Here is a 26,419-nt window from a genome sequence, read left to right as displayed (position 1 = left end):
GTAAACAATTATGCCATGGAGTGCATTGGGTCAGCTTAGGCAGTTAGGGTGTTACCTTATCTCAGAGAATGATTTTCTTTTGCTAAATGTTCGGGTACACTAAAATTGTTTACAGACTATGTGATTTTACAATTATAAGTAATAAAACAGCTTTGCCAAAGCAAATAGTTATCACTTTTTAGAGCAAGTATTGCCCACGTTCATAGGTCTGGCTTGAAAACTAAAGCCAGATCTAGTAACTTTGGCACGGTTTGTTCATTCTAAAATATCCAGTTCAACTGTTACTGTTTCGTACTATCCACCTACCAATTACATGAGATTTAAAAAACAGAAAACACACAACCATGATACAATGTCGCATTGAAGGCTCCTAGAATTTTGAAAGCCTGCTTTCTGTGTATGCATGCTGCAATACTTTAGCCCATTACCAGTTATTTCTGAAATCACACGCAAGACCTTTCTACAACAGGCTGCAGTACCGCAGGCCATTAACAGAGTGACACACTAGTCCTTTCTGCAGGATTTAAGGCAACTATAACTGAACATTTCAATCAGACAAGTCCTAGGATAAGCTGGCTACAACATGTCAAGGCATTACTAGAGACCCCACAGACATACACTAATGTCCTATCAATCAAAGGATGTCAGAGAATATTGCACAAAGGAGGTACCCTTAAATGCCTCCTTTGTAAAGTGGAAATAAAGATCAAAAATCTCAACTGTGCTTTTCAGCATCCTAGACCATATAGGATGTTGCTTCAACATATACATGTGTGTATTCACTTTTACTCGTCTAATGATTTCTGCATGCTTTATATGTCCTAAATAATAGTCAACGGACGGCTATACTGATCTCTACGTTTTGGTTATGGTTAACAACTTCTGGGTGTTCCAGAAGAAATCCACCATAATATTAATTGATTGGTTTATCACTTATACAAAAATATCTATTTAAAATCTACACACATCATCACTTTGGCTGCTTTCTCCACTGTGTTTGTGTCATGCAGATCTGGTTCTCTGGAGTAGCCTCCTATTTAAAGAGCCAGGAATGAGTTCAAGCCAAATGACATGGTTAGAGTGTGTTGGTAGTCAGAAGTGGGAGACAGAAAATGAAGTGACTGGAAGCAAGAAGGGCAGTGGTACAGGCTAAAGAGTGAAGAGTGTGAAAGAGAAATACATGGTAAATAGAGCTGCTTGAAGCAATCACTAATGCCTAACAGGAACAGTATTTGAACAATGTAACCTTCCATGATATGCCAAAGACTTGATGCACAGCCCATCCAACCCTTCAAGCAACAGCAAAGCATGAAAAACATGTGTATATTTATGGCTATGGGGGAAATGTCATTATCTATCCACTTATTGAACTTTATAAGCTATTCAGGACATATAGTTTCCCAGAAAAACAAGGCAAAACATAACCAGCATTGGTAATGCATTGGTTTTGTCTATGTGATGTAAATCTGCTAATGTAATCTCAAGTATCACACATGCCAAAAAAGCACAAAAAGACAAAACGTTACCAAAAAAATACATTGGGATGAAGAAAGGTGCCCCCTGAGAAGTATCACTATAGAGGAAAGGGTGTTGTGCAGTGGCCAGAGCTGCTGAATCGGGAGCTGGGGATCCCAGTTCAACATCCTGGGGTTCTGGGAAAAGCACTTAATATCTACGAGTTATAAAGTGCTCAATTTAATATATGAATTGCATTACTTAAATCTGCTAATTTAAAGTATCACACAAGAGGAAAAAAGCAGGAAGAGGCAGAACTTTATAAAAAAATAGTTCCACCCAAGTGGATGTTAGCAGTATTTCGGCTGCGGGAAAAACATAAGAGAAGCAGACCACGAACAAGCATTGCTAAATGCAGGAAAATACGCTACAGCCAATAAAAAGGCAAGCGCAGGAACCAGCAAAAACGGCAGGAAAGCTACGGGGTGGGATGGGAGCACCTTTTAAGATTTATATTAAAAACAACAAATTAGAAGCGCTGTGCAGGCGAATCCTAAAAACAAAATGGGTAAAATGCATTTTCTAGTTACGAGCACTTCAGAACTTTTCCTAAAATGTTTTTTCACCATGCACATGTTCCGCCTACGGACATAATCTTTTATCAAGGTTGTTTTACCAATGTGAAATCTCCGGATATCTTTTTCACTGAGGCCGTTTTCATTTGGAATACAAAAGAAGTCCTTGCCCAGTGCACTTATGAGTTTATTGACCAAAATATTAACAAGAAGGTGGATGCTCTATTAGTTAGCTTAACTGGTTGATGTAAACCCCCCAGCATTCACTTGAAGTTACGGCCTTTGTGTATGTGTACCCAACAATAATACTGAAGAAGGAATGAGAAATGTTATCCTCCTGACAAAGGCTCAAACCACAATCTGATAGTATCTGAAAAATTATACTCTACCTTGCAGTGGGGGCGCCTGTTACGTAGTAGTATGTAGAAATCGGCTGCCTCCCTGTCCACCCTGCATCCTCTGATCCCATTTTTAAAAAAGCATTTGCAATCCAACCGGTCTCACCTTTGGGGCCTTAAAGTATTTAGCCATGCAGCATGTTTTCTACAGCTGGAGGCTAGTAGCGGCTCTACGGGGAAGCAGGGAAGCGAAACAGTGTGTCTTCAATCGAGCTGTGTGCAAAATGACAAATATTGAAGGATTGGTTAAACGAATATGATAATAATGCCCTAAAATTAAAGGGAGTGGTTGTTAAAGCCATATCTGAATTTAGCGACCAATGGCCCATGCCACTTGCTTCATGTGAGTGAATAAAATTCAGATAAATACCTTTCAGTTAGAAGTGTATCTTTTTCATTTCTCTAGTTTTGCATTTGTGTATGCATGCATGCATGCATGCATAGGTATATAAAAAGCGCAAAGCTAGCTGCAGTGCAATGGAGTTTTGAGTAAGGGTGGGAGTCCTGAGCTAAGATTCAGGAGTTTTCAGTCAAGCAGAATGTTCGAGGGTAGCAGAACCTAGATTTACTGAAGAGGTAGATTTTCAGATCATTTCTGTGCTGTAGCAGGATTGGAACAGTTCTGATGATGATAGGGATGTTGGTCCAAAACCTGGGAGCCTAGATGGAGCAAGTTACTCTTCAGGTTTTCCCTCTTCTTTTTTCAGTCCAATCTTCAATTCCCCCGTTTCTTATTTGTATTTTCCTGACCACTATACAAGAAGTAACAGTACTCTGCTCTCTGTTCAAACCCAAGCAGACCTCAAGGTCTCCATCTCCAAAGGGCATAAGCACCACACAGTCTATGGACCGTGGCAATGGAATGCAAGACTCACTTTTTATGAATGTTCTTTTTTGTTTCAGAGGGGGGGGGTCTTCATTTCCCTTCCAGTACAGGGCTATAAGCTGCTTAGCGCTAGGATCCAATCACTTCAGGTGAGCGCCTTCAGGCTGGCAGGTTTGATGCCTAGTAGGATTGTGCTCGTGGCTTCAGGCAGTGGAAACCCCAGTACCCCCTTGATGTGGCTAAGGACCTCTTTCCAAAATAGGGTCAACATTGGGCACGCCCACCAGATATGAATAAAATCCCCAGATGCGGATCGACACCTCCATCACTGGGGAGAGGATGCAGGGAACATCTTGTGAAGTCGCTGAGGTGTATAATACCATTGAGTCAAGAGTTTATGGGCATTCTCCAGCTGCAGGATGCTCCGGTATACCTTGGGGATGTCCCGCAATAGTCTACACCACTGTGAAGGCTCAATGTCCGTGCCGGACGCCAGCTGCCATTGGTGCTGGTATGGATGAGAGGGCAGAGTCGACGGGTGTTGTAAAATCGGATAGATCTGAGAAGTTAGCCGTTTTGATCCCCCAAGAGAACGCGCCAACCTCTTGAAGGGGGTAAAGTCGCGGGTGGCCGCCTGGTACATTTCCCCCTCGGACACCCAATGCAGCAGCTGAGCATACTGCATACTCGCTTCCGATGGGACGTGAAACTTCTCCCTACATTGGTCAAAGGTCTTAAGTGAGCCCCCCTCATAAAAATCACAGATCACCCTGCAGTCCCCCTGCATCCATTTGTCAAAGGCACAGGTTCGATGAGCCGGCGGGAAAAGCGGATTCCCCTCCATCGGGGTGTGCGGAGAGGGAAACGTTGTAAGGCCTCTGGACACAGCTATGTTGTCCCATATCTCTAAGACTGTTCTTGTGTGCACCGCTATATAGGCGCTCCTAGAGCTTAACGTCCGATGCAGCCATGCAAGATCCCAGATGGTTCGCCCTGTCACCGTTCGGTCATATGCAGCCATCCCTTCTCATTCTCCCACACCCCCCACTCCACCACAAAGCGAAGGTGCGAGGCCCAGTAATAATCCACTAGATCAGGGCAGGCTAATTCCCCCCCCCCCTTATCCCGGGGTGTCATGAGGAGCTTTTGGGAGAATCGAGGCCGCTTCCCGCCCCAGATAAAGGACGTGAGCTCACGCTGCAGGCCTCGTATAGAGTGGAGCGGAATAGGAGTGGGGAGACATTGGTACAGATACAAAATTTTAGGGAGAATCAACATCTTGATGGCATTGAGTCTGCTCAACCACGATAGCCCCAGAGGTCTCCACCTCCGCAGGTCTTCAAGGACCGCTCTCCGGCATTCCCGCCAGTTCAACGATGTCCATGTTTCCAAAGAGGGGGTCATCAGAAGGCCTAAATAGCGAATGTGCTGAGCGGCCCACTGATAGGGTACCAGGTCCTTCAAGGGGGGGGGGGGGGGGGGGGGGGGGGGGGGGGGTATCTCCTCCCTCGGAATGCTAAGATTGAGGGCCCAAGACTTGTCGTGATTGATCTTGAGACCTGAGGCACTCTCGAAAAGGCACAGTACCGCGTGCAAAGCCGGGAGGGACTCCCAGGGGCGCGCGAGGGTGAGGATAATATCGTCCGCAAACAGCGCCACCTTGTTTTCCCGGCCGCCAAGGGGGATACCATGAATATCAGGTGCCCGACGAATCATCTCTGCTAGGGGTTCCACTACAAGGGCAAACAGCAGGGGTGAAAGAGGGCACCCCTGCCTTGTACCCCTATGGATAAAGAATGGCGACGTAAGATGACCATTGACCCGAATCCTGGCCTGCGGCCCTAAATATGGGGCCATGATCCTCGTGATCATCTTTGGACCTAGCCCAAACTTCTGCAGGACCGCCCGAAGACAGGTCCAGTCCACCCGGTCAAACTCCTTCTCCGCGTCTAGTGATACAAGGCAGGCCGGGAGCTTCAAGTGATGCGCTTTCCCCACAAGATGCGCAAGCTTCCGCACATTAGCCGCTGCCTGCCGATTTCGGATGAAGCCGACCTGATCCGGGTCCACGAGCCCCGGCATATAGGGATCCAGGCATTTTGCAAGTAGGTTGGTATACATTTTTAGACCAGTATTTAGTAGAGCTATGGGGCGGTAATATGCACAGAGCGTGGGATCCTTCCCAGGCTTCGGTATCAACGCTATCTCCGCCATGCCCATGTCAGAGGACGGCCCCTCCGCATCTGTAAAAGAATTAAACAGTCGCAGAAGGTAAGGTCGAAGCTGCGATTGGAACATGCAGTAGAAGGACAGGGGTAGACCATCCGGCCCAGGTGTCTTCCCCAAAGGGAGGTCCCCTCATGGCTGCCGTTATCTTCCCCTCGATGACAGGGTCCTCCAGAGTCTCCGCACAAAGTGGGTGTAGTGGCGTCCCCGCGTAACTATTCAGGACATCTGCCACCACGTCTGGGGGCGGAGTCTCCTCCTTGTACAGGGTGGTTTAGTAGTTCCGAAACTATTTATCTCTCCCCGAGATGACCCTGCTCCCATTCTGCAGCTGGATATTGGCTATGTGGGCTTTGGCCGCACCCGCTCTCAGTTTTCCCACCAGCAACCGGCCCACCTTATCTCTTCCCTCGAAATGTCGCTGCTTCAACGCCAGCAAAGAGTGTTCTGCCTTATTAGTAAGAACAAAAAATGGAGGGAGAGGGAGGTTAAACCAGACCAGGTCGGCCTCCAGTTAGTATACGCAATACAGGAACCCAATGTGAAGGGTTCAGAGACCTGGTTGGTGTTTTCTGGTTACTGCTTACTAAGTCAGTGTGTACCAAGAGTGTGAGAAAGAAAAATTTCTTTCTAGAGTCCCCTCACTCACCGGGGTTGCCCCACGGTGACATGCTTCATCATTGGGGCCATCCCAGTTCTCTGCGAAAAGGGGCGTGCTGCGACAAGACGACTACGCAGGAGCACTTGTTTTGTGAGATGACTATGTGTGGTGTAAGTGTGGTGATGGTGGAGTGGGTGTGTAATTAAAAATACCGTGCTAGTGGGCCTCAATTTATTTTGCTCCTAGTGTGGTATAAATTAAAAAGGGGTAACACTGTATTCCAACTTTAAGATTGAGCTAGATCAGTGTTATGGTCGACATGTTTCAAGCTCCCCCAGGCTTTTCATCAGGACCATACAGGGTCCAGCCCTGTATTTCCACTCCTATATTCTAATGAATAGGTGTTTTAAAATAAATGCTAGTTATTTATGCTATACGCTGTTAATAATAAAACATGCGTGTTTCATATACATACGGTTTGTATTTTACTCGTACTGCTGTGAGTGAGGGGACTCTAGAAAGAAATTTTTCTTTCTCACACTCTTGGTACACACTGACTTAGTAAGCAGTAACCAGAAAACACCAACCAGGTCTCTGAACCCTTCACATTGGGTTCCTGTATTGCGTATGCTGCCTTATTAGTACGCAATAGCTTGAGCTGCCCCCTCAGGTTGGCGAGCCGCCGCCTTGACTCCATAGAAGAATGCTCCCGGTCCTTTAGCTCGGCCCGCTTTATGTCCTTCATCAAACTATCCTCCAACTTACAAGCCTCGTACCTCCGCACAATCGAGAGAGAGGTGATGTGGCCCCGGATTGTGGCATTAAATGCGTCCACACCACGGGGAAGGGTGTCTCCGGAAGGTCATTACTAGCAAAGTAAGAGTCAATGGTGGCCCGGATGCTTTCAACGTCGGCGGCATCCCAGAGAATTCTCGGCAGCAAGCACCACCGTGCCTCCCGGGCAGGGCAAGCGGCTGGGTCCTGCAGGAGCAGCTCAACATGGGCATGATCAGACAGAGAGATATCCGACATGGAAGCTCCAAGCATGTCCCGCACCAGGGCTTGCGAGGTAAATAAATAATCTATGCGAGAGTACGAACGGTGGGCATGAGAGTAGAACGAGTAGTCACTCAGCCCCGGGGAGTGGCAACGCCACGCATTCAGCAGCCCCAGCTCTTCAATCTATGTACCCAACGCAGAGGACATGGCCCAAGTTCCGCTGAACGAGGTGCCGCTACGATCAGTTTCTGGGTCCCAAAACTAAGATGAAATCCCCTCCCGGTATCAGTGATGGGTCGCCATATGGAACGTGTTCCTGCAAAAGTGTCTGGAGGTATCCATCCTGCATCTGGTTGGGCGCATAAACATTACACAGAGTAAACCGGCGGCTTCTAATCTCCACAGTAACTTTAAGGAAACGCCTATCCCCACTCCTAAAAGGCTTAGTGTCCCCCCGCCTGAAGCCAGTCCTGCACAGTATCGCCACATCCGTTTTAGTATATGCTGCAGCCCAAAATTGAAGAGGATATTTAGGGTGTGCCATGCGCTTCACATCCGCAGGTGGGTTTCCTGCAGGATAATGATGTTGGGATTCTGCTGGAGGAGGTAGCGCCACGTTTGCCTCCGTTTATTGGGGGAGTTCAGGCCCTTGACATTGAGGGTTAAAATCTTTAAGGGACTAGGCAAGGTCGCAGTCATGCTGCGTGCCAAGCGGGGCCCACCTACGCCCCCCCCCCATTGCCACTGCAGAGACAAACACATAGAGGGGCCCCTCCACCCCAGCCCATACAGAAGGCCGCAGCCACTGGATCCCCCACCCATCGCACACAGAAAGGAGAAGAGAGAGGAGGAGAAAAAGACATGTAGAGAACTAGAAGAGGAAGAAAAGATCAAGAATCCCAAAGGCGGCAAACCGGGCCACACAGCAACGGATGTCAACAAAGGCCAACGGGGCAACACTGTACTGTCCCAGTCACAAGACATCCTATACCCAAGGGTTCAGATGCACTCAGGGATGTCACTACCTCAGGAACAACCGGGGGGAGGCCTGTAGTTGTTCTCAAGGGCGATCAGCGGTAGGATCCCGGTGTCCCTACCCCGTTGGCCGGGAACTGGGATGCAGGTTATGGATTCACTACATACAACAGACCAAGGGAGGAAGGAACAGTATCAGCAGAGGTGCAGTTCTCAAGACATAGCAAATCGCTGGTCAATTGGTCATGGAGTAGAAGGGCGTGAAGGTGGGTCTTCCAGGTCCTCTTCGAGGGACCGAATGTGCGCTACGATGTCTTGTTTGGCCTGCGAGGCAGATCGCTCATCAAGGGGAGGGGGAACGGCGGTGACGCTGGACAGTAATCCAAGACTGTTTGACTGGGACCCACTCCTGCCGCCACTGTCGAGAAGGGCTGGTCGGAGGCGACTCCGGTAATCGAAGCAGCTGCGCCGGCTCTCGATAGGACATTACTCTTCGCTTGGTTTCCCACTGGAAGATGAGGGCGAAGGAGTGGCCCCATTGATAAGAGATGCCTAGGGCCCGCAGCTTCTCCGTCACTGGCTTGAAGGCTCGACGTCTGCGCAAGGTGTTGGGCGCCATGTCTTGAAAAATCTGTATCTTGTGCCCCTCGTATATGAGATCTGGCTTGTCTCTTGCCGCCTTTAATATAGCCTCTTTCTCTGTAAAAAAATGCACCAGTGTCAAAATGTCTGGGAGAAGTCCCGGTCTCCCCGCGGGCCCGGAGACTCGGTGGGCCCGGTCCAAAGCCACCGGGGAAGCGTCCTCCTCCCCCCAGACCTCGTGGAGGAGTTGTGCCACATAAGTCATAATGTCCTTCCCTTCTGCCCCAATAGGAACCCCCCGGATACGGGGGTTGTTCCGGCGGCTCCGGTTCTTCAAGTCCTCCTGTTTGGCTTGTAGCCCTATGTTTTGCTCTTCCAACGCTGCCTGGCGCTGCCACAGTTGCTCCTGATCCTCCGTGCGGGCGTCCACCGTTTTCTCTAGCCCATCTACCCGATTCCCCAGGTCAGTGACGTCCTTCCGAAGTTCCCGCACGCAGGAGTGCACCTCAGATCGCAGGTAGCCAATTTCCATCTTAAGTTCGGACATGAAGGAGGTCATAAATGCCTGGGTTACTGGAAGAGAGTACCCAGCGGCTTGCGGTGGCCCCGCAGCGGGCATCGACGTTCCTGCTTTACCCCACATTGCCACAACAGAGTTGTCCCTGGGGGTCGTCACCTGGTCGGCTTTATCCCGTTTGGAACATGTCATCGCCAGTTCCGCAGCGGCGGGCCGGCAGCCAAGCAGTGCACTCTGTATCTGCCAGGAGTTGTGTGCCAGAGAGGGTCCCCCGTCCAGCCCCCGACACCGCAAGTCCTGTCTAGCAATGTTCAAGGAAGCAACTAGCGGACCAGATGCGCAGTGGCCCCCCCCTCAGCCCCCAGACCCCCAGGACTCAAGTACCACCTCCATAGAGGCCCCTATCCACCCCACCTCCCCAGAGACGGGACCACAAGAAGGACGCTGTTAACCCCAGGGTCCACCCCCCCCTCCCGGGCCAGCAAATTCAGGGAGCTGCTTTGCAGAGGTCCAGCCCTCCCCACCAAACAACATGGACCTCCCCTGCAGTAAGCAATCAAGGAATTCAGTATGTACAAGGAGTTTGCGCAAGTTAGTCCAGGGGTCGCGCCATCCACCAGCTCCACAACAGCTCCCCCCCCCACCTTGGGAGCTTCGCCCTGGGTGCCTCCTCCCCTAACCCGGGCAGAGTGAGGCGCCTCACCAGGACCGGGCTAGCCCCCTAGCGACTGCACGAGACACAGATAACACCAGTCCCCCATGCACCGCAACAGAGGCAGACCAATGTGCAGGGACCACTCATCAGGGGGTCCTAATAGAGGGGGTGTGCCGGTTCACGTCACTCCTTGCTGTCCGATCCTGGCCGCATCCACAACGCCCCCAGCTCACCAGTCTCAAAGGCAGCCTCCACTTGATCTCACACCATAGGGCGAAGGCCCTCTCAGCGCCACCACAGCACCAGACCACCTCCAGACTCCTTTCAAGCACCTAGGTAGCAGCACAGGCGGAGGAAGGGGGCCCCAGCTGCAACACTTGTCTCCGGGGGAAAACAGAACGTCAAATCTGGGTCTCAAAATGGTGGCGCTCACCTGCAGGTCCTTCGGGGGCCTGCCACTTACTTCAAGGCCCGAACGAGTCCAGCTGCTCTTTGCTGACAGCGGGCCTCGGCAACCCCACCAAGGAGAGATCCCAGGCCGCTCAATCCGACGAGAGCAGCAGACCTCCGCCTCGACAGAGCCGGCCCGCCTGAGTCCCCGGGGCTACCCGCCGCTCAGAATCAAGATGGCGGCACTGCCACCCTGAGTTGGGCGCCCCCTTCACGTGGATCCGATGTCCAAATGGCGGATCGGGGGGGGGGGTGGGGGGGGTAGAGCGGAGAGTAGGACCCCGGGGGGCAGCAGCACGCAATGTCCAGGGCCCCCCAGTGCCGCCCGGGCCAGCGCTCCCAACTATGGTCCCCAGTCCCCCGCCGCGCCTTCAATAGGCCTCGGTGACCCACCGTGTCTGCAGGTCCTCTCTCGGAGTCTGCCTCCCGTAACTCAACCAGAGGGGCCCGCCTGGGAAGCCCCGCCAGTCCGCAATGCCTCTGGCCACCCCGGCGCAGGCCCCACAAAAGCAACTGCTGTGCGCCGTCCGTCGGTCCTCCTCAGCTTCCCCCTGGGCGCACGCGGGCCTCATTTCTTCCACTCTCGCCTCCTTAAGGCACCGCTGGCCCCCGTGTGTCAGGGCCCAGATGAGTCACTCTGGTAGCAGGGGAGAAGGATCTCCACCCGGGGTCGCACAGAGGAACAGCTCTTGCCTTACAGTCTTCTGTCCCCAGCTAGCACACCACCCCTCCGGGTAGCCGCGGACCAAGGCAGGCCCGTGCACCAGCTCCCGTGCCGCCCCAGACAGCACCCGCCGCAGGGGCAGCCGCCGTCTCATCGCAGCGTACTCTACGGAAAAGGCCTCACCAGGCCGCACCGCTGCCTCTCACCGCACCCCTCCATCGTCCTCTGCTGCAGCTAGCTCCCGTCCAAGCTCCGCCGCTGCAGTCCCTTAGTGCACCACTGCCAGTCCGAACCCCACAGCCTGCACCGGACTCGCAGGGGGGACAGCAATCTCGACAGGCGGGGAACCCAAGCAGCCCGCAGGGCTGCGGATCCGGCTCCTCCATCTGGCTTCACAAAATGGCGTGCGCAGCTCCCAGAATTCTCGCTCGCGGCCGTTGCCAGCCCATAATTGCGCCGCCAAGCAATCCGCTGCTCCCCACTGGTGCCCCAAGTCTCAGTGGTCGACCTTCACCCCCGGAGCCGCTTTATAGCACCCCAGCTCCGCTATAATAGCTCCTAAAGGCGGCGGATCACCGGAGCTCCTCCGGGACACGTCTCACTGCATCACCGCCTAAGCCACGCCCTCCGAATGTTCTTTTTTATGCAAAAGTCAAAATCATAGGCTCCTTGACATAGTTTATTTAGTCTACCACGCAACTGTACAGATTTATTCTGAAGTTACCACTTGATGTTTTTTCTTAATTCCTGAAGCTGACTTCCCACACGGGTGATAAGATAGCTTATTTGAACTAAACCTGCGGCACTTATGAAAGTGCAGAAATGCAATCACTCTTCTCAAACGCTGTCAAATTGTTGAGTACTCAACAAATTCAAGGATGCAGATAACTGAAATGTCAGGTGCATTGAGGATTCCCACTGCCATGCGTGTGTCTGTCTGAGCTGTTTATAAGTTGTGCCTCAAAAAAATAACAGGAAAGCAGGGGGATTTTTTTTTTATTAATTGAAGGGACAGGCCAGAGAGCACACCTCCGTTTGCACATTTGTCCTAATTATGCGTTTGTCCGTAAAGTTCAATCTTTGGTTTTTCACCTGACAAATTAAGGCAGGTCAAGCCTGCAGAAATGTAACGGATGAAAAATGTCCTTTAGATACTTGGACTTTAAGAGTGTATTGCCTGCAAGCACCAAAATCGACGTTTGCTACTTTCGGGTCACCATTCTTAATTTTCATTTATCGCATCAGATATATATAGATTCACAGGGTAGCGTTATTTATAGTGCTGGTTTAAAAAAAAAAAGCAATTACACATTTATTAATTGAAAATTCTTACTATGTGCTATTTGAGAATATCTTACCTAATCAATGCATAACATACTATTAAAACAAGTAAAGCTAGATCAGTATTTTAGTAAGTAGTTTAAATAAAAACGACATGGTTTGGAAGGCTGCAACGTAAACGACCACGTTAAAACAAAACTCTGGACAGAATTGTGCAAGATGTTGTCGAGAGCATGCGATGACACATCTGCTTATCTCTGCTCTCACTTGAGAGGGTAAAACGTAGCAGGTCCCCAAATTCAAAGCACGTCCCAACTCTTATTACTGCACACTGAGATATGCAAGGCGGTCAAAAATAGTCATGGTCAGATTTACAATTGGGAGAACAGCAGGCTTATTTAACACAACCAGCCCGAAATAGCCTGACTAACCTTTTGAACAGATGATTTAATGTCAAATAGAAAGCGTGTTTGGAGAAACCGTTTGCTGGGCTGCAAGCCTGAAAGTGGCGAAGGCAGGTGTTGGGCAGCTAGCTAGTTGCAGGCGCACTGGCTGCAACGGAGTTTAGGTAGTGCAGTGTGTGCTGCAGGGGTGCAGGCGTAGAGGGCTGCCCTAACGTAAAAAAACTAAATTAAAAAAAAAAAAAAACACACAAACACTATAAAACCGACACCGCGTCTAATGAAAGTTAAATATAAAGCATGGCTAAATCCACGACCTCCATTCTTACAAATAAAGCACGAGTGACTCGAGAATTAAAGTAAAACATCATGCACAGGATATTTTCCATATCTAGTGCAGACAAAACAAGAATGAAAGTTAAACATCAAGCGTGGCGAAAGGTGTGGCGCCATAGCTACAGTTAAAGCGTAGCATGACACCAAAATTAAAAGTAAAACATCGCGCACAGGACATTTTCCATATCATGTGCAGATAAAACAAAGAACATAACAAGAATAACAAGCACTGGCGTTGCCAATAGGTCTCGCAGTAGGAAAGTTGGAGCTGTTGGTTTTGTAAATGACAAAGCCCTTTAATTTTTAAAAAAGAAAACAAAAATAAAAGGCATTGTTATTTGCAATTGTAATAGCTCCAACTTTCCTACTGCAAGACATATTGGCAAGGCAGGGGTGCTTCTAGTCGGAAGAGAGGGAGGTAGAGAGAGGGAAAATAAGAGAGGGTGAATGGATTTAGAGAGAGAGATTGAGCGAGGAGATTGAAGAACAGCAGTGGTCTGTGCTGATAATTCACTTGCAATGGTCGTCATGAGCCAAATAAGTTTTCACTCAATAGTTACTGCATTGGGCTGAAGTGTGTTGTTTATGCTGTCATAACAGATGTACTTCTAATGGGAATTCTCGCTAGAAGCTTTAATTTTGTATAAATCAGCTGTCTACAGCTCAAGATGTAGAAGATAAATTGTGCGTATATTTGAAGACTAAGAGTTCGGAGTGTGGAAACAGCACTTATGTTGGCTCGGAAACACAAGCTTTCTAGACACAGCAAACACAAGCTTTCTAGACACAGCAATCCTTTGCAGAGGCTAAACAGCCGTCTGCGCACGAGAAGAGTTGGAACTGCAGGCTATTTTGAATAATTCCGTTTGACGTCATGACTGGCAGATAACTGTAAAGCTTCATGATTCAGGTACACGGCTGAGGTAAACCATCAATAATTCAGGCCCTGTGGTCTTAGGTTCTGTTTCCATGAAATGAGCCGTAACTACAAGCACGTGAAGCGCCGTGCTTGCCAAGTGCTATGTGGAACATGAGGGCTACACTACATCATGCAGCAGTTAACATTGGCCCTCATATTTTTACATTCCTACTGTGGCAACCCATCCGGCTGATAAATGTTTCACTGGTTCGTTCGATGATTCGCTTCTTGGCAATTGGTGTATTTAATAAAAACTGTATTGTTGGGCTAATGCAGTTCTCATGACTTAATGTTATTTGGTAATGGTCGCTTTATTTTTCGTTTCCCATATGAATTAAGCTGCAATGTGAACAAGACGGAGGGAAGGCAGAGAAGGGGAGGGGGGAGGAGGGAGGAGAAATGCGACACGGCGGGCATGGGAGGGGGCCGAGCTGCAATGAGGGTGTGAAGCAGCAGGGGCCTGGGGGAAGCTGGCTGGGGAGGGAGAGAGATTGAGCGAGGAGATTGAAGAACAGCAGTGGTCTGTTCTGATAATTCACTTGAGATGGTCGTCAGGAGCCAAATACGTTTTCACTCGATAGTTACTGCATTGGGCTGAAGTGTGTTGTTTATGCTGTCATAACAGATGTACTTCTAATGAGAATTCTCGCTAGAAGCTTTAATTTTGTATAAATCTGCTGTCTACAGCTCAAGATGTAGAAGATAAATTGTGCGTATATTTGAAGACTAAGAGTTCGGCGTGTGGAAACAGCACTTATGTTGGCTCGGAAACACATTCCGTTTGAATGACTGAGCAGACTAGTTAGGTAACACGGGGAAACTGAATGTAAGGCCGGCCATGAATAATTAGGGGAGGAGAGGCCGGGAAACTGAAAGTACGGCCAGCCTGTGGCCGGCCATGAATAATTAGGGGAGGAGAAGCTGCAGAGCGCACGCTGGGCGAAGCCCTTTGATGTGCTGTGCGGCCGTGAATGCGCGTGCTTGTTTAATCACGTGATTCACATGAACTTAAATAAAAACGCGGCTGAAAGCCCTTGGTTTGACTTGTATTTTGCCGACATGAATTCTCGCTCCGCTCAATGCGCTTGCGCGCATTGATAGGTCGCGAGACCTAAAAATGTGTTTGTCTGCATATGCCCTTAAGGTGCAAAGACTTGTCGTACACCTTGTCACAGCTCTGGGCCTGGCAGTGATGCCACTTGGCTGGAGTGCTAAGGAGAGCCATGCCGTGAAGGGGCATACCAGAAGCTGGAGTTGGCGGACCTTCCGACAGGCTGGTGCAGCCGCTGTCCGGGTTGCTAGCCCTGTAATAAAATGTTAAAACGGCATGCCTCAACTAAACAAGTCCGGAAACATTAAGCACACAGTAAATAATTAGAGAAAAACACTTATCAAGTCTCGCTGAAAGGCAGCCCCCAAAAAATAAAAACCTGTGAGGAGTACTTACAAAGACGGTGCAGCTCGGAGTGGCAAGGTGGGAGGGAACCAACCGGTGTATAGAACTGCAATGCCCATACAGGAGATGGGAGGAAGGGCCATCACACACTGAACAGTGTGATGGCCAAACATAACCTTCTCTGAATGAAATCCCCAGCGAGGGAGCTAAGCCCACAAAGGAGGGATATTTAAACAAATGCACCAATAACAGGCCAGCATTTGTAAATGACACACATAACAAACAATGGCAATTGGTGTGTTTTCCAGAGCCCCTAAAAGAGGATACAACAGGTCGATCATGCTCGACCTAAAATGAATAATAAAGTATGCTCACAGCTGCTGCCAAGAGAGAGACTGATAACGTGATTGTGTCAGTTTTGAAGGCAAGCTGTGAGACAAAGTGAAAAATCAATTTTATTATATATTTGTAAAGTGCAAAATTAAGCAGAGGCTGTTTTGCACTACCAGCTATTAGTACAGTTAAGAAATTAAAATAGTAGCCCATCTATGTTAAGGGAGTGGAATTAAAGATATTAACCGCATTTAGGTCCATTTTCGATAAGTTTTACCGAAAGGCACAAAGTGAGACTGTCCGTTACCTTTAACTGCTGCTTTCGGAGTATGCTACCTGCCGGAAAAAAGTAGTTACGCTCACTCCCCCTTTACCTCTATGGGCGTAAAGGTCTTCTGAAAGAATTAAGGTTTGTTCATACCACCAATGTTAATCGATCTACTTGTCATTAGTCAGCTTTTTCCCCAAACCACCACAAACCTACCACTCAAGGAGAGGGAAACTCTAAACTGTTTCGGCTCCTGCTCCTTACTCAAGCCATGCAGTGACTTTCAGCCCTTCCACTCCACTTCATATAAGACAATTACTCGGAACAATTATGATTAGGTGAAGTAATTTTCCTCTTGTTTTTTTGCCGCCGTTATCCTCCTTCAATAGCAGGCCACGAGTGCTGCATCTTGTACCAACACCAGTGCATCACTAGGCGACCATTTTTGCAGTGCACGCTGAGTGAGAGGTTAACAAATTACCATTAACTATTTGTATTGCATCACTCACCCAATTCTGCGTCAACTTGTTATTCTCTACTGATTTTTACACCTCACCTTGAAACTTTACATTCAGCAGAAACTGTTATTGTCTTGCCCTGCATTGTTTTCCAGGTACAAGTGTCAGATTGCATTTTTTCTACAAATTTCCCCACTATGAGTCATGGTCATTTTTCACACACTCCCTATTTCACAGTAATCAGCAGCAGCAGTAAAACTTGCTGTGATTTTATTTCTCACCTGTGCACACCTCCCTGCCAGCGCGCAGCGGACCCACGCCGAGGAAACAAGCACCACGCCGACATTACCGGCGAGTTTGCTGGCCACACCCCCTTCTCAGGCCACGCCCCTAGCGTCATACCCTGATCATATAAAAATGTGTCACCCTAGGAAGCGCAGCGGACGAGCGCAGCGGGCACGCCGTTTGCGCGCCGAAGGCGCGCCTAAGGCAAGCCCGTCTGCGCCCGTCCGCGACGGGCCGGGACCAGGGGCCACAACCCCTACTTCTCTCGTCACGCAAACTCGGCATTATACCTCCGAGGAACTCCGAACCATCAACTCTCAGGGAATCCTGTCCTGTGTTCATAAATATGGCCCACTCGACCTACCTTCCCAATGCAATGTTTGCAAAACTCACCTCAAACCTAAACCCCCCACTTCAAACCAACAATTCTTTCGACTATTCCTGCTGAACTGCAGGTCTCTTCCTAGACACTGCACAGAGATTTCCTTGCTAATTGAAGAGGAAAAACCAGACGCCCTCTTTCTAACGGAGACTTGGCTAACCCCTCACTCTGACCCCGAGTTGGTTCAAATCCTGGGGCAGGAATATCAAATTGTAAGACTGGACCGGGAACATGACAGAGGGGGCGGACTAGCCATCATTTTTAAAAACTGTTTCACCTGTCGCTGCACCCCCAACCCCTTTCCGGAATGTGAAAGTATGTCCTTCACCTTGGATTTCTCTCCTAATTTGAGTTTCTCCGGAACTCTTATATACCGCCCACCAGGCACTCCCAAACAGTTTTATGAAACCTTGCCACCGCTAGCTGCCGAGTTGGCCCTATCACCTTCCAACTACACGTTATTGGGTGATCTCAATATACACTTTGACGACCCCAATAACTCCATCGCCAACAAACTAAGCAGGGACCTATCTGCTTTGCAGCTGCTCCAGCTGGTCTCATCTCCTACGCATACGAAAGGCCACTTGCTGGATCCAGTTTTCAGCAACTGTACACATTTGAAGGTTTGTCCCCCTATAGCACTTCCCTGGACAGACCATGCCTTAGTCCCGTTGCTCTGGACAACAGAGAAATCTATACCCCCTACACCCATTGTCCAAGAGACTCGAAATTGGTCTAAAATACCGCTGGCCCAGTGGACCCAGGAATTACAAAAATCCATTCCCTTAATTGGTCAGACTCCCTCACAGGCCAATGAAACATTCAATGAATGGATTCGGAGCTCCCTAAACGCCACGCTCCCCCTGAAGAAAACAGTTTTCAAAAGATCCAGAACCTCAGCTCCCTGGTACTCCACTGAACTAAGGGAGAAAAAGCGTTGTTGTAAGAGACTGGAACGTAAATGGCGACTAGGTTACGTGGAAACAGATAAAACTATCTACAGAGACGCCATTAGGTCATACAAAAAAAGACATAAAAAGTGCGCAATCCTCATACTACTCTAACCAGATCGCAGAGGCCAGCTCCAGCTCAAAAGAAATATACAAAATAGTAAAAAGCCTCATCACCCTCCCCACACCTCCGGCTATCACGGAGAACCCACAGCTCCGCTGTGAAGACCTGGCTAATTTCTTCTCTCAGAAAATCAACCTTATCTACTCATCCTTCCCTTCCACAGAACAGACTGCTCTAATTAAAGCAGCCCTTTTTCCCCCTCAAACCCACTCACCAAATCACCTTCCGGTGTTGGCAGAATTCCCCCAGTTGCAGGCAGACCACCTCACTTCCCTCATGCACCAGGTGAAGTCGGGCTCCCCTAGAGACCCAGCGCCCCCATATGTTCTAGTCTCGGCTATTCAAACCATCCTTCCCACACTGCTTGAACTACTCAACACCTCGATCACCACCAGCATAGTACCAGCAGCGTGGAAGCAGGCTATGGTGAGGGCCCTGATTAAAAAACCAAATCTTGGCACAAAGAACCTCAACAACTACCGCCCGATCTCCTTGCTGCCTTGGGCAGCCAAAATCCTGGAGAAACAGATAAACAGCATAATAACAACTTTTCTCGAACAATACCAACTTCTCGATCCATCCCAGACTGGCTTCCGCCCCAAGCATGGGACCGAGACGGCACTGCTGGCAGTCACAGAGGAGTCCAGGAGAATCTTAGATCGGGGAGGATCGGTGGCAATCATCCTCCTCGATCTGAGCGCCGCATTTGATACCGTTAACCACGGTATCCTCCTGCAGCGTCTCCTGGACACCGGAATATCTGACAGAGCTCTGGAGTGGCTCAAGTCCTACCTGAGTGAAAGATCCTTCCAGGTGTATGAGGGCAATGTCACTTCCTCCAGCAAGCCTCTGGGGTGTGGAGTCCCACAGGGATCTTCATTGAGCCCGACGTTATTTAACGTCTACATGAGGCCACTGGCTGAGATCGTCCGTCCGTTCGGTATTAAGATCGTTACCTACGCGGACGATACCCAGCTGGTGGTCTAGATCTCGCAGGTTGCCTGGAGACGGTCAAAAGCTGGATGACCAAGTCTTGTCTCAAACTTAATGGAGACAAGACAGAGCTCATGCTCCTGGGTCACACTCTACCATCGACCATAGACAATCTCTGGCCCACCAGCTTAGGCCCGGCCCCAGCACCCAAAGACGCCATTAAGAGCCTTGGTGTCCGGCTCGACAGGTCCCTGTCCTTTGACCAACAGGCTACAAAACTCTCTGCCACCTGCTTTGGTATCCTGAGAGTCATCAGGAAGATCTTGCCTCTACTCCCCTTTGAAGCAAGAAAAACCGTAGTCCTGGGCCTGATCCAATCGCGGCTGGACTATGGAAACGCATTATATCTCGGAGCTCCCGACTTCACCTTGCGCAAACTACAATTAATACAGAACTGCGCAGCCAGAACTCTTCTACAAATCCCTCGCAGATCCTCAGTAAAACCCGGACTGAGGAAACTGCACTGGCTCCCCGTAAAGGAAAGAGTAGACTTCAAATCACTCTGCATCGCACACCAGACTTTCTGGTCGCGAGGCCCGACCATCAATCTCCCTCTCATCACACCCTACCTACCCACTAGACAGCTGCGTTCCACTTCCGCAAATTTAGCCATTGTACCGCAAATAAAGAAATCAAGATCCGGAGGCCGTTCATTCTCCTTCAATGTGGCTAAAAAGTGGAATGCCTTACCCCAGCATCTCAGATCAAACCCCGACATTCTCTCCTTTCGCAAACAGCTGAAAACGCTCCTGTTCACCACATAACCATGGTACTGAATCTGCCTCCCTCCTAACTCAAACCTCAGAGATATGCTCAGCGCTTGGACGCCTCAGGGCAGCTACCCGCGCTTTAGAAATCCGAATTCATTCATCTAAGAGAGGAAAATCTGCATACTTTGTCACCTCCTAGTCTAGTCATCCCTGGTTCCAACTCTCTTGGAAACAACTGTATTTAACTATTTAAAACAGGTCACGTAGGCTTCTCTAAGCAACTAATTCACAGCGTAGGCTTCTCTAAGCAACTAATTCACAGCAAGAGGCGATCATCTTAGATGGGCATAAAAGTGACCAAATGCTCTAAAACACAGCCAAGTTGCTGGTTGTGAATTTCCATTTAGATGCACCTGTAATAAATGTTAAACTTGTTTTAACCAAAATATAGGCAATTAAGGCAAAGTACCTACTCTCAAGTATAACATTTTATTCATTTCAGGATAGCATTAAAACATTTCTGTTTTAATTTGAGAGTAGTTGTTTGTTTCACAGTATTAGTGTACCTTTAGGATTTTATTGCTATGAAAATAACGAATAATGATAGTAAATCTTGCTTGGACGATTTGACAGTGTGCTTCCGCTCATTTCTCATTTGACACAGCCACTTTAACGATGCGGTCTACAAGTACAAAGTACTCAAAAGACTACTGCGCTACACACAAAGAAAGCTATGTGAGTTCTCAGTTTGAAACAGAGACCTGCTCACTAACCAATGCTACTATTACCCATTAACTACTTTTAGCATGAAGAAATTGCGAGAGAAGGTGATTCTTAAAGTGTCAAATGAGGTCTAGCAGCAAGAGACGAGTGGCTTCTGGCAATCACAAGTGCAGTTTAGTGTTAGGAAATGCAATAAAGGTCCCCATAATATTCATATAAAGGTCTCCAAAGACTGAAGAAAAATGTATTGATTCTTTCAATAATTACAGATGAAATTCCAATCTAGCAAGTCATGCTTGGGTGCCATAAGACATATTGTGCTACTAGCAGCTCGGTAAATAATTGGTCGATAAAGCGACCTACCAATGAATTATCGTCAACAATATTGTTATTCATCTAAATCAAATAGATAGGTATCGTAATAGCCAAAATAAGACTTTAAGAAATCGACTTTAAGAATACATATTCGGAAACCCTAAATAAATAATTTATGTCAAGTAGTGATCAGTGTGTGTTGGACAGGGAGCTGTTTCTCCAACCCAGAAGATGGATTACTCAGCGTGAGCGTGTACAAACAGGTTGTATACTTTGACATATTTTCTTTGCCCTGAGGGATGGAAATTAGAAAAATGTGTATCCTCAACCGCCTAGAGGCAGAGGTAACAAGTGAAAACATGAAAGAACAGGCCTTGATGCACGCTCTCTCTTTAATTTTCGGAGCTACAAAAACACCTTGAATACCTTGGTAACATTTCTGCAAAAAACTCCCACCCTGCTGCAGCACGCTCTACACATTCCAAACCGCACCGCTTCAAACAACGTATGCAAGATACAGGAAACCGGAAGCAAAAAAGAATATTCAAGTGTTCAGCTCAAACCTAGGAAGTTAACATCTACCAACATAGTTTGTCTGCAAATTAATATATATTTGGGTTAACAAGTCTAGCCTATGGACAGGAGGTGCACTTCGTTGGATAGCGTTGTTGATGGGAAGGAGAAACCCAGGCGAGAGACTGGTGAAATCAGATAACTAAGAACTTAACAGATGAAGTATTTGAGGGTGGATGCTTTAAGAATCTTGATGATGTCGGACAGGCTTAAATAGAGCTGTCAATGAGTAATAGTGGAGCAAAGTTTTGGGAAATGCGTTGGTCACATAGCAATGTGGGTGTTCCAGTACTGATATTTTGGGGGGGATTCAAAGAGATGAGGGTAATAATACGGATGAGTTTTCACTCGTCAGCTTCGCTAACGGATCTTACCACCAGTTCTCTCCCAGCAGGTGAAGTTGTTTGACTCGCTCCCGGGGTCTCCTCCAAGTCACGGGTTGAGCCTTACGTCGCCTATTCGCTTTCTCGCGCACACGCAGAACGGGTGCTGCAATGGCGGAGCCAAAGGGGGGGAAAGCGGAACCACTACGGCCACATCCCAACGAGCATGAGAGGGCGGGGGCGCGCTAAATGGCAGAACAGGGACGCGCAGTACGCTCAGGGGCAGCACAAGTGGAGATATGGGAGGGGCAGCACAGGCAAGCGACAGAGACAATCCCGTGCACGCGCGTATTAGACAGCAGCAGGAGGCGCATGCGCAGAGAAGGCGTCTACCTACATGTGTAAAGATTGAAAAGGGACTATTCTGCCTCAAAGCTCTAGCCGCACATTTCAAGATGGCGGTCTGTAGTAATTGATATTGTCCACAGTCTTCTTGATTGAAAGAAGAAGTTTAATCCAAAGAAGTTCACCCACGAATAACGTGTCCTCTCAGACCGGAGTTCACTCAGTAACTGCAGTCACATACATTCAAAGGAACACATGTCTTAAAGGGTCACATAGAATAATAATCACGAGCAATTTATAACATGACAATCTATTACATCACCTTCCCCCTTATCAGAACAAGCATTTACAATGCAATGGTCTTGGCATTATTAAAGGTAGAGCTGTTGGCATTGCTCATGACATTTTTTTCATTTAAAAAAAAACATAAATAAATGGTATTGTCATTTACAATGGCAATATGTGAGCATTAGAGAGTAGTAGAGAGTATTCGCGGACACAGAGCCACATACACACAGACAGAGTCGCGCACACACACACAGACAGACATAGCCGCGCACACACAGACACAGACAGAGCCGCGCACACACAGACAGAGAGCCACGCACACACACACAGAGAGCCACGCACACACACACAGAAAGCCACGCACACACACACACACAGACAGAGAGCCATGCACACACACACACAGCCACGCACACACACACACACACACACAGAGCCATGCACACACACAGAGCCATGCACACACAGGCAGAGCCATGCACACACACAGACAGAGCCATGCACACACACAGACAGAGCCATGCACGCACAGAGAGCTATGCACACACACAGAGCTACGCACACACAGACAGACACAGAGCCATGCACACACACAGAGCCATGCACACACAGGCAGAGCCATGCACACACACAGACAGAGCCATGCAAGCACAGAGAGCTATGCACACACACAGAGCCACGCACACACAGACAGACAGAGCCACGCACAGACAGACAGAGCCATGCACACACAGACAGAGCCAAGGCCACACAGACAGAGCCACGCACACACACAGACAGCCACGCACACACACAGAGAGCCACACACACACGCAGACAGAGAGCCACGCACACACGCAGACAGAGAGCCACGCACACACACAGACAGAGAGCCACTCACACACACAGACAGAGAGCCACGCACACACAGACAGAGCCACGCACACACAGACAGAGCCACGCACACACACAGAGCCACGCACACACCACGCACACACGCAGACAGAGAGCCACGCACACACACAGACAGAGAGCCACTCACACACACAGACAGAGAGCCACGCACACACAGACAGAGCCACGCACACACAGACAGAGCCACGCACACACAGACAGAGCCACGCACACACACAGACAGAGCCACGCACACACACAGAGCCACGCACACACACAGACAGAGCCATGCACACACAGAGCCATGCACACACAGAGAGCCACACACACACACACACACAGAGCCACACACACACACATACAGAGCCACACACACACACACACACACACACACAGAGCCACGCACACACACAGAGAGAGCCACACACACACAGAGCCACGCACACACACACAGAGAGCCACGCACACACACACACACACACAGAGAGCCACACACACACAGACAGAAAGCCACACACACACACAGACAGAGAGCCACGCACACACACACACAGACAGAGACCCACGCACACACACACAGATAGAGAGCCACGCACACACACACAGACAGAGAGCCACGCACACACACATAGACAGAGAGCCACGCACACACACACACACAGAGCCACGCACACACACAGAGCCATGCACACACACAGTCAGAGCCACGCACACACACACATAGACAGAGAGCCACGCACACACAGACAGAAAGCCATGCACACACACACAGAGAACCACGCACACACAGACAGAGAGCCATGCACACACACAGACAGAGAGCCACGCACACACAGACAGAAAGCCAGGCACACACACACAGAAAGCCACGCACACACACAGACAGCCATGCACACACACACAGCCACACACACACACAGAGCCACGCACACACAGACAGAGCCACGCACACACACAGACAGAGCCACGCACACACACAGACAGAGCCATGCACATACACAGACAGAGCCACACACACACACACAGAGCCACACACACACACACACAGAGCCACGCACACACACAGAGCCACTCACACACACACACAGCCACGCACACACACAGACAGAGCCACGCACACACAGACAGAGCCACGCAAACACACAGACAGGCCACGCACACACACAGAGCCACGCACACAGACAGAGCCACGCACACACACAGACAGAGCCACGCACACACACAGAGCCACGCACACACATAGACAGAGCCACGCACACACACAGACAAAGTCACGCTCACACACAGACAGAGCCACGCACACACACACAGACAGACCCACGCACACACACACAGACAGAGCCACGCACACACACAGACAGAGCCACGCACACACACAGACAGAGCCACGCACACACACAGACAGAGCCATGCACACACACAGACAGAGTCGGAAAAAAGAGAGAGTTTTCCCTGATGAACCCAGAAAGGACTGGGAAATGATATAGCAAAAAAAGGGGGAGATTCCTTTCTGTGGTTTTTAAATGTAGTTATGTATGAATGTAACTAGTGAAGCAAGACACCTGTCTAGAAAACTCAAATATCCTCAGTAACACATATATCAACAGACCATAGATTATATCAAGATATCACATTTATTAAAAAGAAAAAGAAAAAGTTTAAAAGGCCAGTGTTGTCGACCTAAGCACCGAAACGCGTCGACAACACTGGCTTTTTAAATTGTTTATACTGTTTTCATATGCTTTTTTACTGTACCTCTGTGTAAGAAATACAATATGTATGTAATTTTATGAAAAGAAAATGTTCATGTCTAATTATTTGATATAAGAAACTTTTTAATAAATGTGATATCTTGATATAATCTATGGTCTGTTGATATATGTGTTACTGAGGATATTTGAGTTTTCTAGACAGGTGTCTTGCTTCACTAGTTACATTCATACATAACTATATTTAAAAACCACAGAAAGGAATCTCCCCCTTTTTTTGCACACACAGACAGAGCCATGCACACAGAGGCACAGAAAAACCGGGATGACAAGCATGGAACAGAGGCACAGAAAAACCGGGGGAACAGAGTCAGAGAAAAACCGGGGGAACAGAGGCACAGAAAAACTGGGATGACGAGCAGGGAACAGGAGTAAGAAGCAGACTAGAGAGCTTCATGGAAGGAGTAAGACAAAGGCAGTGGGCACACCAGGAGTAAGATGCAGATAGAGAGCTTTGTGCAGCCACACACAGACAGCCACACACACAGACAGCCACACACAGGGAACAGAGGCCAGAAAAAACTTTCAGAACGAGGGAACAGAGGGCAAGAAAGCAAGCACCGCGAGGGGGCAGGGGAGCAAGAACAGCCAGGGGGCAGAGGAGCAAGCACAGCCAGGTGGCAGGGGAGCAAGCACAGCCAGGGGGCAGGGGAGCAAGCACAGCCAGGGGGCAGGGGAGCAAACACAGCCAGGGGAGCAAGCACAGCCAGGGGAGCAAGCACATGGAAGGTTAGTTTAGCAGAGCTTCACTTTGCAAGTCGGATCACAGCCAAATACTTCTTTCCAACTCAAGTTGATGAGAAAGGAAGAATCCTTCACTCTGTCAGAGGGATCACTTTATTAAACTCACTGTGACTTTAACCTTTCCAGACTGGATTACTACAGTTTCTAGTCAGGGCACCTCTGGGATAACAGGCTCAAGATATTACATATTCTAGCAGCTAAACTGTATGATTTAAAGAAACCAGCCACACCACCAGCACTTTAAATGTGATCCACTCACTTTGGAGAAGAAAATTAAAAAAGCTGTAGTCTGTGCAGAGATTCACCATTGGCGATAGAGCACCCTACTTATCGCGAGTTGGTAGTTGACTTTTTTTCACCTTCATGCTCCAAATGTTATAGCAGCGAAAAATCCCAATTAGCACAATCAATAGCATCAGCCCTGTCAAATACCCGTAGAGACAAATAACATCACAGTAAGTGTAGCCTCACAAAATACAATAACGTACATTAAATGGAAAAGGAGTGTCCAAATGAAGGGTGAACTATCAAACATTAACAACGGTTACGGTGCAATAAATCACACTGGGTTGATAACCAAGTAAAAATAAATATCCTAACGATCACCTCAATGCCATGGGCAAGAATTCTACATTAGTTAATATAAAATGACTGCTGGGGCTAATGGTTAATATGTATATAGCTGTATATGTGTGTATGTAATTTTT

At 48.6% G+C, this 26,419-nt stretch overlaps 1 protein-coding gene across 3 annotated transcripts in view; it reads right to left on the bottom strand.

Annotated features, from left to right (window-relative positions):
- Nucleotides 1–26,419, bottom strand: part of PAK2 (p21 (RAC1) activated kinase 2) — a 1,025,622-nt gene that overhangs the window by 824,185 nt on the left and 175,018 nt on the right. Inside the window, exon 1 of one of the 3 annotated variants that reach the window (XM_086943968.1) lies at nucleotides 21,745–22,088. The exons of the other annotated variants lie outside the window; for them this stretch is intronic. The gene's annotated coding sequence lies outside the window, so the exon portion shown is untranslated. Of the gene's footprint in view, nucleotides 1–21,744; nucleotides 22,089–26,419 lie in introns of those variants that run through there. 3 annotated transcript variants of the gene reach the window in all.

This window comes from Lissotriton vulgaris, chromosome 11, assembly GCF_964263255.1.
Source record: "Lissotriton vulgaris chromosome 11, aLisVul1.2, whole genome shotgun sequence".
Lineage (NCBI taxonomy): Eukaryota > Metazoa > Chordata > Amphibia > Caudata > Salamandridae > Lissotriton > Lissotriton vulgaris.
Note: the sequence above shows the minus strand (reverse complement) of the source record. Positions and strands in the feature narration are given on the sequence as shown.